The sequence below is a fragment of the Parasteatoda tepidariorum genome, chromosome 3, assembly GCF_043381705.1.
Source record: "Parasteatoda tepidariorum isolate YZ-2023 chromosome 3, CAS_Ptep_4.0, whole genome shotgun sequence".
Classification (NCBI taxonomy): domain Eukaryota; kingdom Metazoa; phylum Arthropoda; class Arachnida; order Araneae; family Theridiidae; genus Parasteatoda; species Parasteatoda tepidariorum.
In genome coordinates, this window is record NC_092206.1 from 71903353 (window position 1) to 71916432 (window position 13080).

The following is a 13080-nucleotide window of genomic DNA, read 5'->3' on the forward strand; positions in this document are numbered from 1 at the left end:
GTCATTTGGATTCTAAATTACCCAGACATATCAATATATCACTAAATAATCTGCTTTTCAAGGCAGAGAGTCGACACAGTTTAAGAATCTTTCGTAAAAATTCTCTTATTTATTAAAAGATTTAAAGATGTAAATTCTCTAAATCTCCCAAAACAAAACAAAATATACAATCTTTAATATTATTCATTTCGTTAATATTTAAAAGAAAAAAAATCAGTTATTTTTTGCTCATTGTTAGTCCCTTAAAAAATAAAAAGTTTTCATGAAAACATAATTTCAAGTATAGCACATTTTTTTTAAATTTTATGTCTCTTATTAGCTTTATATATGCTTTGTGTTGAGTTATCGAATACTTATTTGGCTGAAATTCGAACAATCTTATGCACTGTTGGAAATTTCTCGGAAAAATTGGTTAAAAAAAATTTATTTAATTCTTATTTCTTCACATTCAAACAAAACAGTCAAATAACCTAAAATAAGATGATATTCAAACTGTTAAGTGTGAGAAAAAACTTTTATTAATTGATTTAACCTATAACGGTAAAACAACTGTAATTTTATCCCACCAACTATTCCAATCCAATGAAGCCACTGAGTTCCCTGCAGCTACGTACATATTATAGCTGAGAAGGCTAAACTGCTAATCTCATGACCAATAGAACGGGAGTTCTAGTCCCAGCGTTGACACTACAATAATTCGTCCATTCAGGTCAACACTTCAAGAGTTTCCAGTGTCCTGCACTGCACAATTTATGACCCTGGACTATTAGAATACGATGCTCTCATTCACGCATAGATAGCAGCACCGTGAAGCTGCTTAACAAAAAAATAGTGCGTTTAGACATGTGGAATACAGTTTCCAATGTCACGTTTTTACTTAATTAAATGTGATTAAGCATGAGTTAATAAGTCTATCAGTTCCAAATATCGGGAAAACTTTTTAATTTGAATGAAATGCACTCTCCTTGAATTGTACTTTGCATGAACAAAATTTCTATTACTTCAGAACTATTTTCTCTATTGACTAAACTTTCATCTCATTCAATTAAAGATAAAAAAAAAAAATAGCGCGTGGAGTCCCTCCGCCCGCAAGAAGCGAAATTTCGTAATGTTGAAATGAAAATAGGAAGGGGTAGAAATTGATTTTTAGTGAAATCATACTGTTTCTTTAAGACAAACTTTACTAACAATGCTTACAATTCACAATTGATCGCATCTTTTAATTATCATGTTCGAGTGGAGAAATATCCAAATCTATAACATTTACAATGGGATTATGATAACTAAACTAAGATACGAAATGTTTGAGTTTCATTTTTTCAATATTTCTTGCAAAAACTTTCAATATTTCTTGCAAAATCAATGGTAGTTACCCCTTTGGTTGTTGGATCATTCCTACCATTTATCACTTCCAATCCAAATTTGTCTTTAAGAAAGGTTAATAATGTTTCAGCTTCAGGTAACGAGAAATTCACATTAAAATCTCCTGCAAGGATCACAGGCCGCTCACAATAATCAATTTCTTCACCAGTAACGTCCGCCAGAGCTTGTGAACCTGCAGTGGATAGTGGCAATAAAGATTTTGCAATAAATAATTTAATATTCCTCATGGCAGCATTTGGTGAAATAAAAATGACAATCAGAAAAGAGAAAACCCAACAATCAATTGATATTCACAAGAGACGTACCTTGACATAACCGTAAATCCGTCGCATTGTCCGTGGGATTGTTTTCACTCATTTTTTACCATTGTTATCCACTAAGTTTGAAAATAAAAAATACTACCCTATTAAATTATATATGTATCAAATAAAACTAAAATATTTATAGAAAAACAATACTTTTATAACTTTTATTATTTTTATGCTAGTGAGAACCAAAACAATATGGAAATGAATGAGGGAGAACTGGATTCTACCACGTGATCTCCCGGCCAATAAAAATGTAGCGTTAAACGTTTAACGCAACCTTACTGGAAGTCGCATAAGAACTATCACTTCAAAAATTTAATGTTTCCCCTATCGTATTATAGGAGAAACAACCAGATAAACTAATTAAACCACGTTTCACGGTATTAAAATACATTACTCTAATTCACCCTCACGCTAAATTTCATTTTTATGGTTTTGAAACCATGCTAATTGTAAATAGTTAAAAAAAATCGTATAGTTTTGTATTCATGTTATTGTATATACGGTTAATTGAATTGATAGACAGCTGCCGGTTATTTTACCGTAATTTTAGAATGAAAATTCTAAAAGCGTGTTTCAATCTACGAAACTTATAATAAAGTTGCTTTTACAGTTAGCAAATCAAATTTATTTTATGAAATAGAAGCATTTTGATATGTTTTCTGAAACTGCAATCAAGAATGAATCAAATGGTTAAAGTATGCTGAAATCTTAAAATTGTTCTATGCATTTCGAAGAGATCTCATAATTTGCATTTTGAAGCTAAGCTTATGCTAAAATTTCAATTGCGATAATGAATCCTTCTCAACTGCAACATTTAGCACCATTAAATCAGTTTAATGACTATAATCTGGGACGAAACTGTAATGGCTATCAAATGGAAAAAATTAATATTAATGCTTAATTGTTAAGTAGTACATTGCTTGAGGCGAATAAAGAGATTTTATTTCATTATTGAAAATTGTAAGTAAATTAATACACATTTCTTATTGATTTTTGGACAACACGATAATATAAAGATTTTTATCTTTACATATTGTATATATGATTTCATATTGGCGTAAAGGAAATCGTAATATCGTTAAATTCTTTGCTTTTTTAAACGTTTTACTCAGAAAATCCGCATCATTGTTAGAAGTTTTGGGGCACTTTGAATCGTATCGGAAGGTTGCATAATTGAATCATGTTATTGTGCCAACTAGTACTTATTCAACTTGATTACTAGATAATGCAGTTCAAGTTAAAACTGTTTCACGATGGCTCCGCGTAATAGGAAATTAGACTTTTTGCGAATAATATGTTATTTTTATAACTACTTTCAGTTTGCAACTGTTATTTATTACTGTTAGGTCAAGTTTGATCTATCTAATGCCTGCGCTGTCTACGCTTATTTTGAAAATAGCGCAAAACGACAATATGGAGGAATGCTACAGTTTTGAAAAAATAAAAAACGTTAGTAGTATTCTTTTTTTTTTCAAACTTACTCCGATGCCTCATTACCTGTGCTCATAAAAATTTGAAAAAACTTAGAATAAGGCTGTGATTTTGATAATTTTCATCTAAGGGGGAAAAAGCCCCCTGAATTGGCGATTTTTAAAAAACCGTTTATTAACTTTTAAAATATTTAAGTTTTTGTCTATTTTAAGGCCCAGATAATTCTACACAGCAAGATTATATATATAGTTTGAGCCGCTATTACTCAAGGGATAGAGCGTTCGCCTTTCAATGCGGCGAACCGGGTTCGAATCCCAATCGATACGAATTCCGCATCCGGCTTGCACCGACCACAGTGCTGACGTAAAATATCCTGAGTGGTAGACGAATCATGGGTTGGAGTCCCCTTGCCTTCAGGCTAACCATGGGAGGCTCTCTTGGTTTTCCTCTCCATGCAACGCAAATGCGGGTTAACTTAATCAAAAAGTCCTCCACGAGGGCACATTTCTCCCAATACTCGATCCAGGAGTTCCCTTGTCTTCTGGATTGGGTTCAAAATTGCGAGGTTACGGGGTTGAACATGAGTAGTCATAAACCCATGAAATTGGGTCAGCTGTTTAACGACGGTTATTAAATAAAATATATATGTAGTTTAAAATCATCGCATTGCTTCAAGAGTAAGACACTTAAACTATGGCTTTATTATTTTCCCCGGCATCAAAGCTTCGAAAAATAGCGTTGAACGAAATTCAATTCATGTTAAATCATGAGGGTTTTAGCAAACATTACAGTTCAAAGTGCTGATTTTGAATTCCTATTGAAAATCGATTTTTGATTTAAAGTTTTTTCCATTTGTGGTTTTCAGTTATGTTTTGCTACAGTTATTTTTTTAAGAGAAAAGAAAATGGTAGCACGAGGGATTCATTTCAAGGATTTATTTTACAGAAACAAAAGAATGTACCATTTTATAATAATTTCATTTCAATTTTAAATTTCATTGTCTACTATTTTACAATGTGTGATTTTGCAAAGTTGTTGAGTTAAAAAATAGAATATTTATTATAAAAATGTAGTATATTTTATATACTTTTTAATACAAATTTAGCATATTTAGTTTAGGTCATTAGTATCTTTTAAGTATAATTAGCATGATAGTATATCTTTATAACGTTTGATACATCTGTGCAAGTTTCTGAAAAGATACTTTTGTTGCACATTTCAAGAAATACTACGAAACAAAAGTTCTTCGAACTAAAATCATGCTGTGAAATTTAACTTAGTTATTTTTCTTTAAGCAAAAAAATATTTATTTTTAAATACGAAGCACAATTGTGCTTAGCTTATTTTTTTAATAGTCTCATCCTCTCTATCTAGTAATAACAAAATATTAAGAAGCATTTTACTTGCGGAGCAAATTTTCTTTTATAAATACTTTTTCTTATAACATTCACAATGATAAAAAAAAATTTACTCTTGTTCTTGTTTTGTGTAATTTGATTCGTTGATCAGAATATTAGGCAAAATACGTCTCTTGTCTAGAGCTTAATCACATTCAATTAAGCGAAAAAGCTACATTGGAAACAGTATTCCACGTGTCTAAATAATGTCAGAGGTGTTCAAAATGTTAAAAAATCGCACTTTTTGTACTTGAAGCATTTCTTAACCATGTATTGCACCAATTCAAGCTTGGTTTCATTTGATTCAGCATAAAAAACATAAAAATGTACTTCTTCCAATAGCTGTGAACTGCATAAATAAGTACAGGTCAAAACCTGTACAATTTTCACATAACATTTTTTAAACTATTGAATTTTTAACCATATTTACTCTTGTTTGGTGTAATTTGATTCGTTGTTCAGAATATTAGGCAAAATACTTCTCTTGTCTAGAGAGAAGTATCAAATGCTTAAAATAAGAGTATATTACATAATATTACAGTCCATGAAATATTATAGCTTGATCATTCCTGATTGATTTCATTTCTTTCGGCGTAGTAAACTACGTCAGGAAAAATACCTAACTTGTCTAAATAGCAATTATATTAGTTTCTACCCCTTATTCCCCTCCTCCCAAAAAAAGGCTGAAGCGGGTGAACAGGTAGGTTTTTACCACTTATTAAAAGAGTATTTAACAATTTGAAGTGGAGTAAAGCTTTTTTTTTTTTTTTGGATATCTATTTATAACCCATTTTTACTGTCCTTTAACGAAAACTTTCCTTGTGTTGCTCGTGGCATGCCCAGTAAAAAATTCTGGATCAAATTACGATATAAAGTAACGGCATTTTGAGTGCAGCATCGCAAAATCCATGATATAATAAAATCCTTTTTAAATCCAGTAAAATATTATACCATAAATTTTACTGCAATATTTGTATAATTAGAGTGATACAAGGAAAAAATTAACTCGAAATTGTAAAAAGGACTGTATATCAGATTTCTTGTTCCATAACGTGTTGCGGTAAGAACGGTAAAAAAGTATTGGCACCATGAGTGCCGATACTTTTTACCTTAATTTGATTCTGTATTTTTTACAGTGTTGTTTACTTGTTAATACTATCCATGAGATTTATGCTTTCGATCGATTAAATCGATATGATTTAAAGAAATCAAAAATCCTTTTTTAATATATTCATGAAACTAAAAAATATATTCATTATGCATTTATGTATTTCAATATGCTTATGTATATGTATTTCAATATATATATGTGTATTTCAATATGTATATGTAGTTCAAAATATGTATTAGTATTTAAAAAATATCATTTTGTTTATATGTTTGTTATTGCAACTGAAACTGCAAACCTAACAAACAGAAAACATAGTTTCCTCAAAGTAACTATTTAAAGAGAGTTTTTGCATGAAATATTTTCCGAAAAAAAGTCCTCTAAAGCTTCTTAGCTTTTCTGAATTTTCTTTGCTCTAAATTCAATATCTCTTTACATTTAGTAATGTTGATGTTTGTGATTGTCCAACAGAAACTCTTTTTCAAAAAATAAAAGCATCCGACTAGTATAGTTTACATGGAATATTCTTGTGTCGATTTTTATCCGAAGTCTTACATTTTTATGTAAAAATTGAATCTTACAACTAACTTTTAAAGCTTTTTCAGGAATCCCTAAGATTGAATAATATGAAATTTTTAACAATACGTTACAACAATACGTTAGCTCAGATTTAATGAGTTAGTCAGTTTATTTTTTTAATTTCATTATTTATTTATTAGATTATTTTTTTTAAGAAATGAAAACATTATTCAAAAACATCTTATTTAGTTCTAAATAAGATGTTTTTTTCTTAATTTGGAAATAATAAAACTTTGAATTTATTCAGATTTATGTTTTACATAGTAGAACACAAATAGAGAAAAGCTTTTGTTACAAAATTTAGTTAAACATTTTAAACATATTTTTGAATATAAATTTAATAGTGATATAATTTTCCCCAAAAAAGTAAACACATATACAATTTAATTAAAAAGGAATCAAACAAGTTAGAAGTTAATAAAAAATCGTCCAATTGAAAGGTGACAAACGTAATTGCGTCAGAAATACACTGGCTATAGCTGCGTTACCTTTCAGGATAAATTCAAATTAAGGTGAGAGAAGTGAGACTGAGTATAACTGCTCATAAAGTTCATATGAGAGCATTTAAAGTGACTGTAAAATCTAACTAAGATTAATGCGTTCCTAACAGAATAATAAAACACGTAACAACATAACTCATAAAATTCATTCCGTAGGCGTAGGTATATTTATAAGAACCTAAATAAATAAGCTACCTAAAATTAATCATAAATAATCAAAAATCATTTACAAATTACATGTTGCAAATACTTTCATATTCCAAATTTCCAATCTTGTTTTTCGGAGATTTTGGAAGATTTTAAAACTATTCACGTATTCATTCCAATGTCATATTGATTACAAACACATCCTTATATTTCAAATTAAATTAATTCTTTTTTGACGTTACTAAAAAAAGTATGTCTAGTCAAATAAAGAACAACAGGAAAAGCATGTTCAGTCAAATAAAGAACAACTTATTCTTTAATTTAATACTATCTAATATATTGACAAATACTTTAATTTTTTTTATTTCAAATTTAATCATTATTCAATAAAAAAATATTTATTTGAAATTGCAGATAATGTCATTCATTTCTGGAAGATATTAGTTTTAAAAGATATGCAAAAATATAAGAGTAGAGAACTTAGTCATTTGTGCTTAACTATTCATTAACTTACTGATACATTCTTTCTACCTTCAGAATGTTCTTTTGTGTAATGTGAGTAAAAATTAAGCCCTAAAATCCAATCAAAGCTGAAAAAAGCTTCATTAATCCCTAACATGCCTGGCTCATGCATTTTTCTTGTATTCAAACAAATGCCATTCTACATTATATAGTCATTCTTTTTGCGTTCATAAACTTTGTTAAAAAAACTATAATTACACACTTAAATTATATTAGAATATTAATTTCTCTTTATTAAATTTCTCTTTAAAACATGAAACTTTTCGTTTATTCATATTTCTTTAAAATTTGAGAATGAACTTTAAAAAATTCCCAGATCAAAATCGTAAAATCCATTTTTGCGAGAACATGTTACGGAGCAAAAAAACTTATATACCGTAATTTTTTAAGCAAATAATTAATGTAAAATCCCTGAATTACTGAAATTTAATAAATATACCTTCATTTGATACGGAAAGTCTACAGTGTGCTTGTAATTGTGCAATTTTACAGTGTATATGTAATTGTACTTGCTTCTTTCCTTTTAAAAACTATATATCAGTACAGGGAATAATTTCCTCGAATTGGGCTTAAATATGTTGTGGTATACAATTAAGACAGTCCTCAATTGTTATTTCAGTAGCAATAATGTTTAAAAAGTTTATCGAGAGAAAGTTTAATATCATTTTTCTTTGAATTATCTTTAAAAAATGTAAGAACTTCAATTACCCAAATGAAGTTGTAAAAGAGAATAATTTACAAAGTAGCAAAGGGAAATGAAAATGTATATTTTTGTGATAACAATTAGGAACATTTTTTATTACGTTGCTGACTTCCTTGAATACTTTGGTACTTTGATTGCTACTTACTTTAATACTTTAAATACTTCGTATCGCTAATTTTAAATTTGCAATCGGTTTCTGTCACCACAACTTTTAGTCTAAGTTTCGTCGAAATGTACTGTGAGCAAAAGAAAAAGCAGACCACTCTTAATAACCTTTGATCTAATGATCGGATCTTCACGCTCTAGGAGTCATTCTTAATTATTCGAAGGGGTAACCTCAAATATGCTAATTGATTAGTGAAGACGATATTTTAAGTTATGATAAAGACACAAAAACGTACTTCTTCTGAATCCTCCTTTCTTTCAACGGATTCGGATTTCTGAAGCCCAAAATATAAAGGGTACTCAAAGCTTAACCCCGCACCGCCCCCGTCAGGGGGCATCCGGAGAATACTGTAGGCTCTAAGTACGCGTACGCGACCTCTCAGCAAAAGAAAAAGGGAATTCAAAAAGGTAGGCTTGATGGCTATCCATGGCAGCACCAGAGGGCCTCAAAGAATTTAGTGATATCTTAGAATTAACAATAGTAGTTGTCGCTAATAAATAAAATAAATAATGCGGACGCCTTTTAAATAAAATCAATAAAATGAACTACAAGTTCTACAGATGAATGACAACAATTATAAAACTTTAATCTTTTAATAACTAATAATTTAGCATCAAAAACGGATTCTAAAAAATTATAATTCTAAATTACAACAAAAAGAACAACAACAAAAACTATCTCAGGTTGCCACGCAACCTAAAGTGAAATATTAAAACAAATAAATCTAAAGAGAATTAAAGGTGGCGCTACTGTCAAATATACATACGTTAATGACTTAAAATCTTACTCAGAAAATAGAATTTAGGAGTTTTAGTGTTCAAACAAAATAGGCGAGGCATCAATTAAGAAAAATAATAAAACATTGAAAAAAGGTAACAAACATATTGTGATGATGAAAAGTACCAGAATTTGACCAAAGCCCATGAAAATAAATACAATTTCAGAAAGACTAGCTACGGCGAAAAATACTGTACATTATGATCCCAATGTTTGGTAAGGAAGGCGATCCAAAATTTGAACATTTTGATAATAATTTTAGTTTTCACGTATATCACTATATCTCTAGAAATTTTTAAGCAAATTGAATATTTTTACACACAATTATAAAATTTGTTTATCCAAACAAAATTTCATGCAAAAAGGAATTTTTAGAAAATATTTATTATTTTTATTATTTTATTTAATATTGCTCGAAATATTGTTGAATTGTAAAGTACACAAATAATCTCATTAGTTCAGAGAATATAATTTTACATGGTAAAATGCAAAATTTGAACAAAATCGGTCAAACAGTTCCTGAGAAATTGAATTTTAGCTATCTGACTTTTTTTAAATTCTATTTCCCAGGAACAACCGATTTTGCTCAAATTTTGTATTTTACCGCCTGAAATTATTTCCCTTAAAATGATGTAAAAAATTGAATTTTTTCTACCATTATTAAATAAAATAATAAAAATTAAAAACATTTACTAAAAATAATTTTCTTGCACTGAAATATCTTTGGATAAATGAATTTTATAATTGTTTGAAAAAATTTTCCAATTCGCTTAAAAAGTTCTCGAGATATAGGGAAATGCGCATAAAACAAAATTAATTGGAGTGCTCTCCTGACCAAATTATTGGGACTATATTTCCCAAATTGTGACTACCCCCTATATTTTAGGGGTCAGAAATCTGAATTCGTCAATAAAAAGTTATAGATATTCAGAGGAAGTCATGTTTCTGTAACCGATTTCATAACTTAAAATATCGTTTGTAGTTATTAATTAACATATATGAGGTCACCCCCTCGAGCCATTTAGATTGAGCCCTAGAACGTGAAGATCCGACCATTAGATCAAAAGTTAATCTTTGTGGTCTGTTTTTTTTTGGTACACTGTATACTTATATATTATATATTACAGGGGATTGTATAAATGTTGCAACATCATCAGGATTAAAATTGCGTACGACCTCATGCTAGTATATTTCAACATACCCCGCTAGGGGCGCTTACTTATTATTAAATGTGTTGTTGTCGTATTTTCTCGTGTGTGCTTCTAAACAGGTTACAATAATTAAGCACCCCTAGCCGCATACGAATGGTACACAGTAAAATTTATATTCGTAACATTTCGAAACGATTCTTAATTATACAATTATACAAGTTTAGCACAACAGAGTTTTCGACGTAACTCAATAAGAAATCATGTGGCTAAGGTCTGGATATTTTGGTGGCTGCGTGATTAGGAGCAAATTACTTACAAAACTCACACCTAAGATCTTGTTTATAAAACACCGAATCCTAAAGCATTTCAAGAACTTAAGCGATAAATATGTGCAGCATTTATAATCATTGACAAGGCAAAACTGCAAAATGTGAGGAACTAATTTGATTGCAGATTTGATATTTGTCTTGTAACAAAGAAGACAACCACTAAACACTTGCCGGGTAAAAACCATGGTAGGTTTTTCTTTAATCCCGTGCATCATTTATTCTAATATGTGTGACAGTTACGAAACTATAACTATTTGGTAATTAATTAGTATTACGAAAATGTTTTTCATCATTTTCAAAACGCTTAGGCGCCATACAACAAAAGTCCAGAGAAATTTCGTTGTGTCAATAAAAATTTAAACAAATTATTAGACACGCACACACGTACTATTATAATGTCTCGATAAAAGTTCCTTTCCACGCAAAAAATCTCGAAGTTATTTTACATTTAATAAAAAAAAATTATAAATTCCAAAAAATGTAAAATACTAAGAAAATAACAAACTATAAATAAGTATCTTTCAAAAATAGAACAATTTTACTGTATACTGAAGTCGCCAGAAACATTTTGAATGCTGAAATGAAATAAAACTCTCATAAAGAGTTCAATAAAATTCGATAAAAATGCATTTAGAAAAAATATTTAAAAATTTAAATTGAAAGAAGGAAACTGAAACAAGTCGTTTCCTCATAAAATTAAGGATATATTAGTCATAAATTATTCATCAACCTTATTCCTTCACTTTGAAATATATTCTTGGGACACATTTTATTTTTTGATGCTTAAACTGTTCATTTCCTCGACTAATGGATCTTTATATCTCTTAAAAGCATGTTTTGTTCTAACTCGAAAATCTATTTTGTGTTTGCAAGTACTTTTTGTTTAATGAAATAATAAGTACCCTGATAATGTCAATTTTATTATTTTTAATTATATTCGCATCTATGGAATTAAACGGGGGACAAAAATGAAATTAAGGAATCACATATGACATTAAATGTTATCTTCATATTAGTTCATTATAAGTAAGAAAATTCCTAAATATAGAAGATTTTAATCAAAATAAGAGTTAAAACTCAGGAATAAATATTAAATCTGACTGTTTTTTATTTCAAACATTCATTTCCAAATGAATCTGACAGTCAAAATATTTTATTCGATATTTTATAGTTTTTATATTTAATAAAGCATCTTTATTTTGGTAGATTTTAAGCAATCCATTCGTGATTTTTTATAATCTTTTTAAGCTGCTAAAAGAGGCCTAAGGAAACAGCACTACGGTGAATTCTTACCTTTTTTCACTTCAATTCATTTCAATACTTTTTACTAAAAGAGAAAGCTTTTTTTTTTTACTTGTTCAACGTCAATTATCTATGGCCAGGAGCTATGGAAAAACTTTTTTTTTTGTTTATCTTCTGCACTGAATTTTCACTTTTGATATTCCTTGCAAAGAGTATTAACTAAGCCCCTTCATCCAATTTGAAGGTTATATAAAAATTAATTTTTAAAAAAAGTCATTGTTTACTTATAGTTTACGAAACTATTACAGAATATTTTCAGAACATTTTATGACAGTATATTAGCATTAGTGTCATTTATGCATTGAATTTTCACGCTTTAAAATGCAGAATATTAGTGAAGCAATATTTGATAATTTATTTTGCTAATATGTTTCTTATTTACCTAATGTTTTGATTTTTTCACCATGTACAATCTAAATATCTAATATACTTTTTTAAAAGCCAATAAGAACATTGGTAGAATTCTTCTACATAAGTACAATACTATGTCTTTGATGATAAAATACTATGTCTTTGATGGTAATATATTATGTCTTTGTGCTAGAACATTGTGTTCATTGGCGAGCGAGCGCAGCGAGCCATGGTTCACGGCGTGAACCACATAGGATTGCGTAGCAATTCTCGGGGGTTGGCGAGCGTTAGCGAGCAGGGGGCGGAGCCTCCTAGTATTATATAAAACGCTAATACGTACGTATGTATGTATGTATCAATAAAACCGATGATATTTCTTTTCTCGCGCTGGCAACAGTTTTCATTTTTAATTGATTGGATTCGGCGCGCAAGAGCACGTAGTGAGCAACCAGATAACAATAACCAGAGTGAGCATTATCAGGTTGTTCAATTCAGATTCATGCACTAAAAACATGACAATATTTAATTTAAACTCAATTAGGAATTAATTAATCAATTGAAGTAAGAATGTTTCAAAATGCCGCTGTTGAATTGATATTTTTCTACTGGGAGCTACCTAAACGTCTAAAAAACGTTTAAGTGTTTGTATTGAATGCATTGAATTTTTTTTCTATTTCGCGTTTATTTACGCATTTAATTTTCACGCTTTAAAATGCAGAATATTCGTAAAGCAATATTTGATAATATATTTTGCTAATATGTTTCTTATTTAGCTAATGTTTTGATTTTTTTACCATGTACAATCTAAATAACTAATATACTTTTTTAAAAGCCAATAAGAACATCGGTAGAATTCTTCTACATAAGTACAATACTATGTCTTTGATGATAAAATACTATGTCTTTGATGATAATATATTATG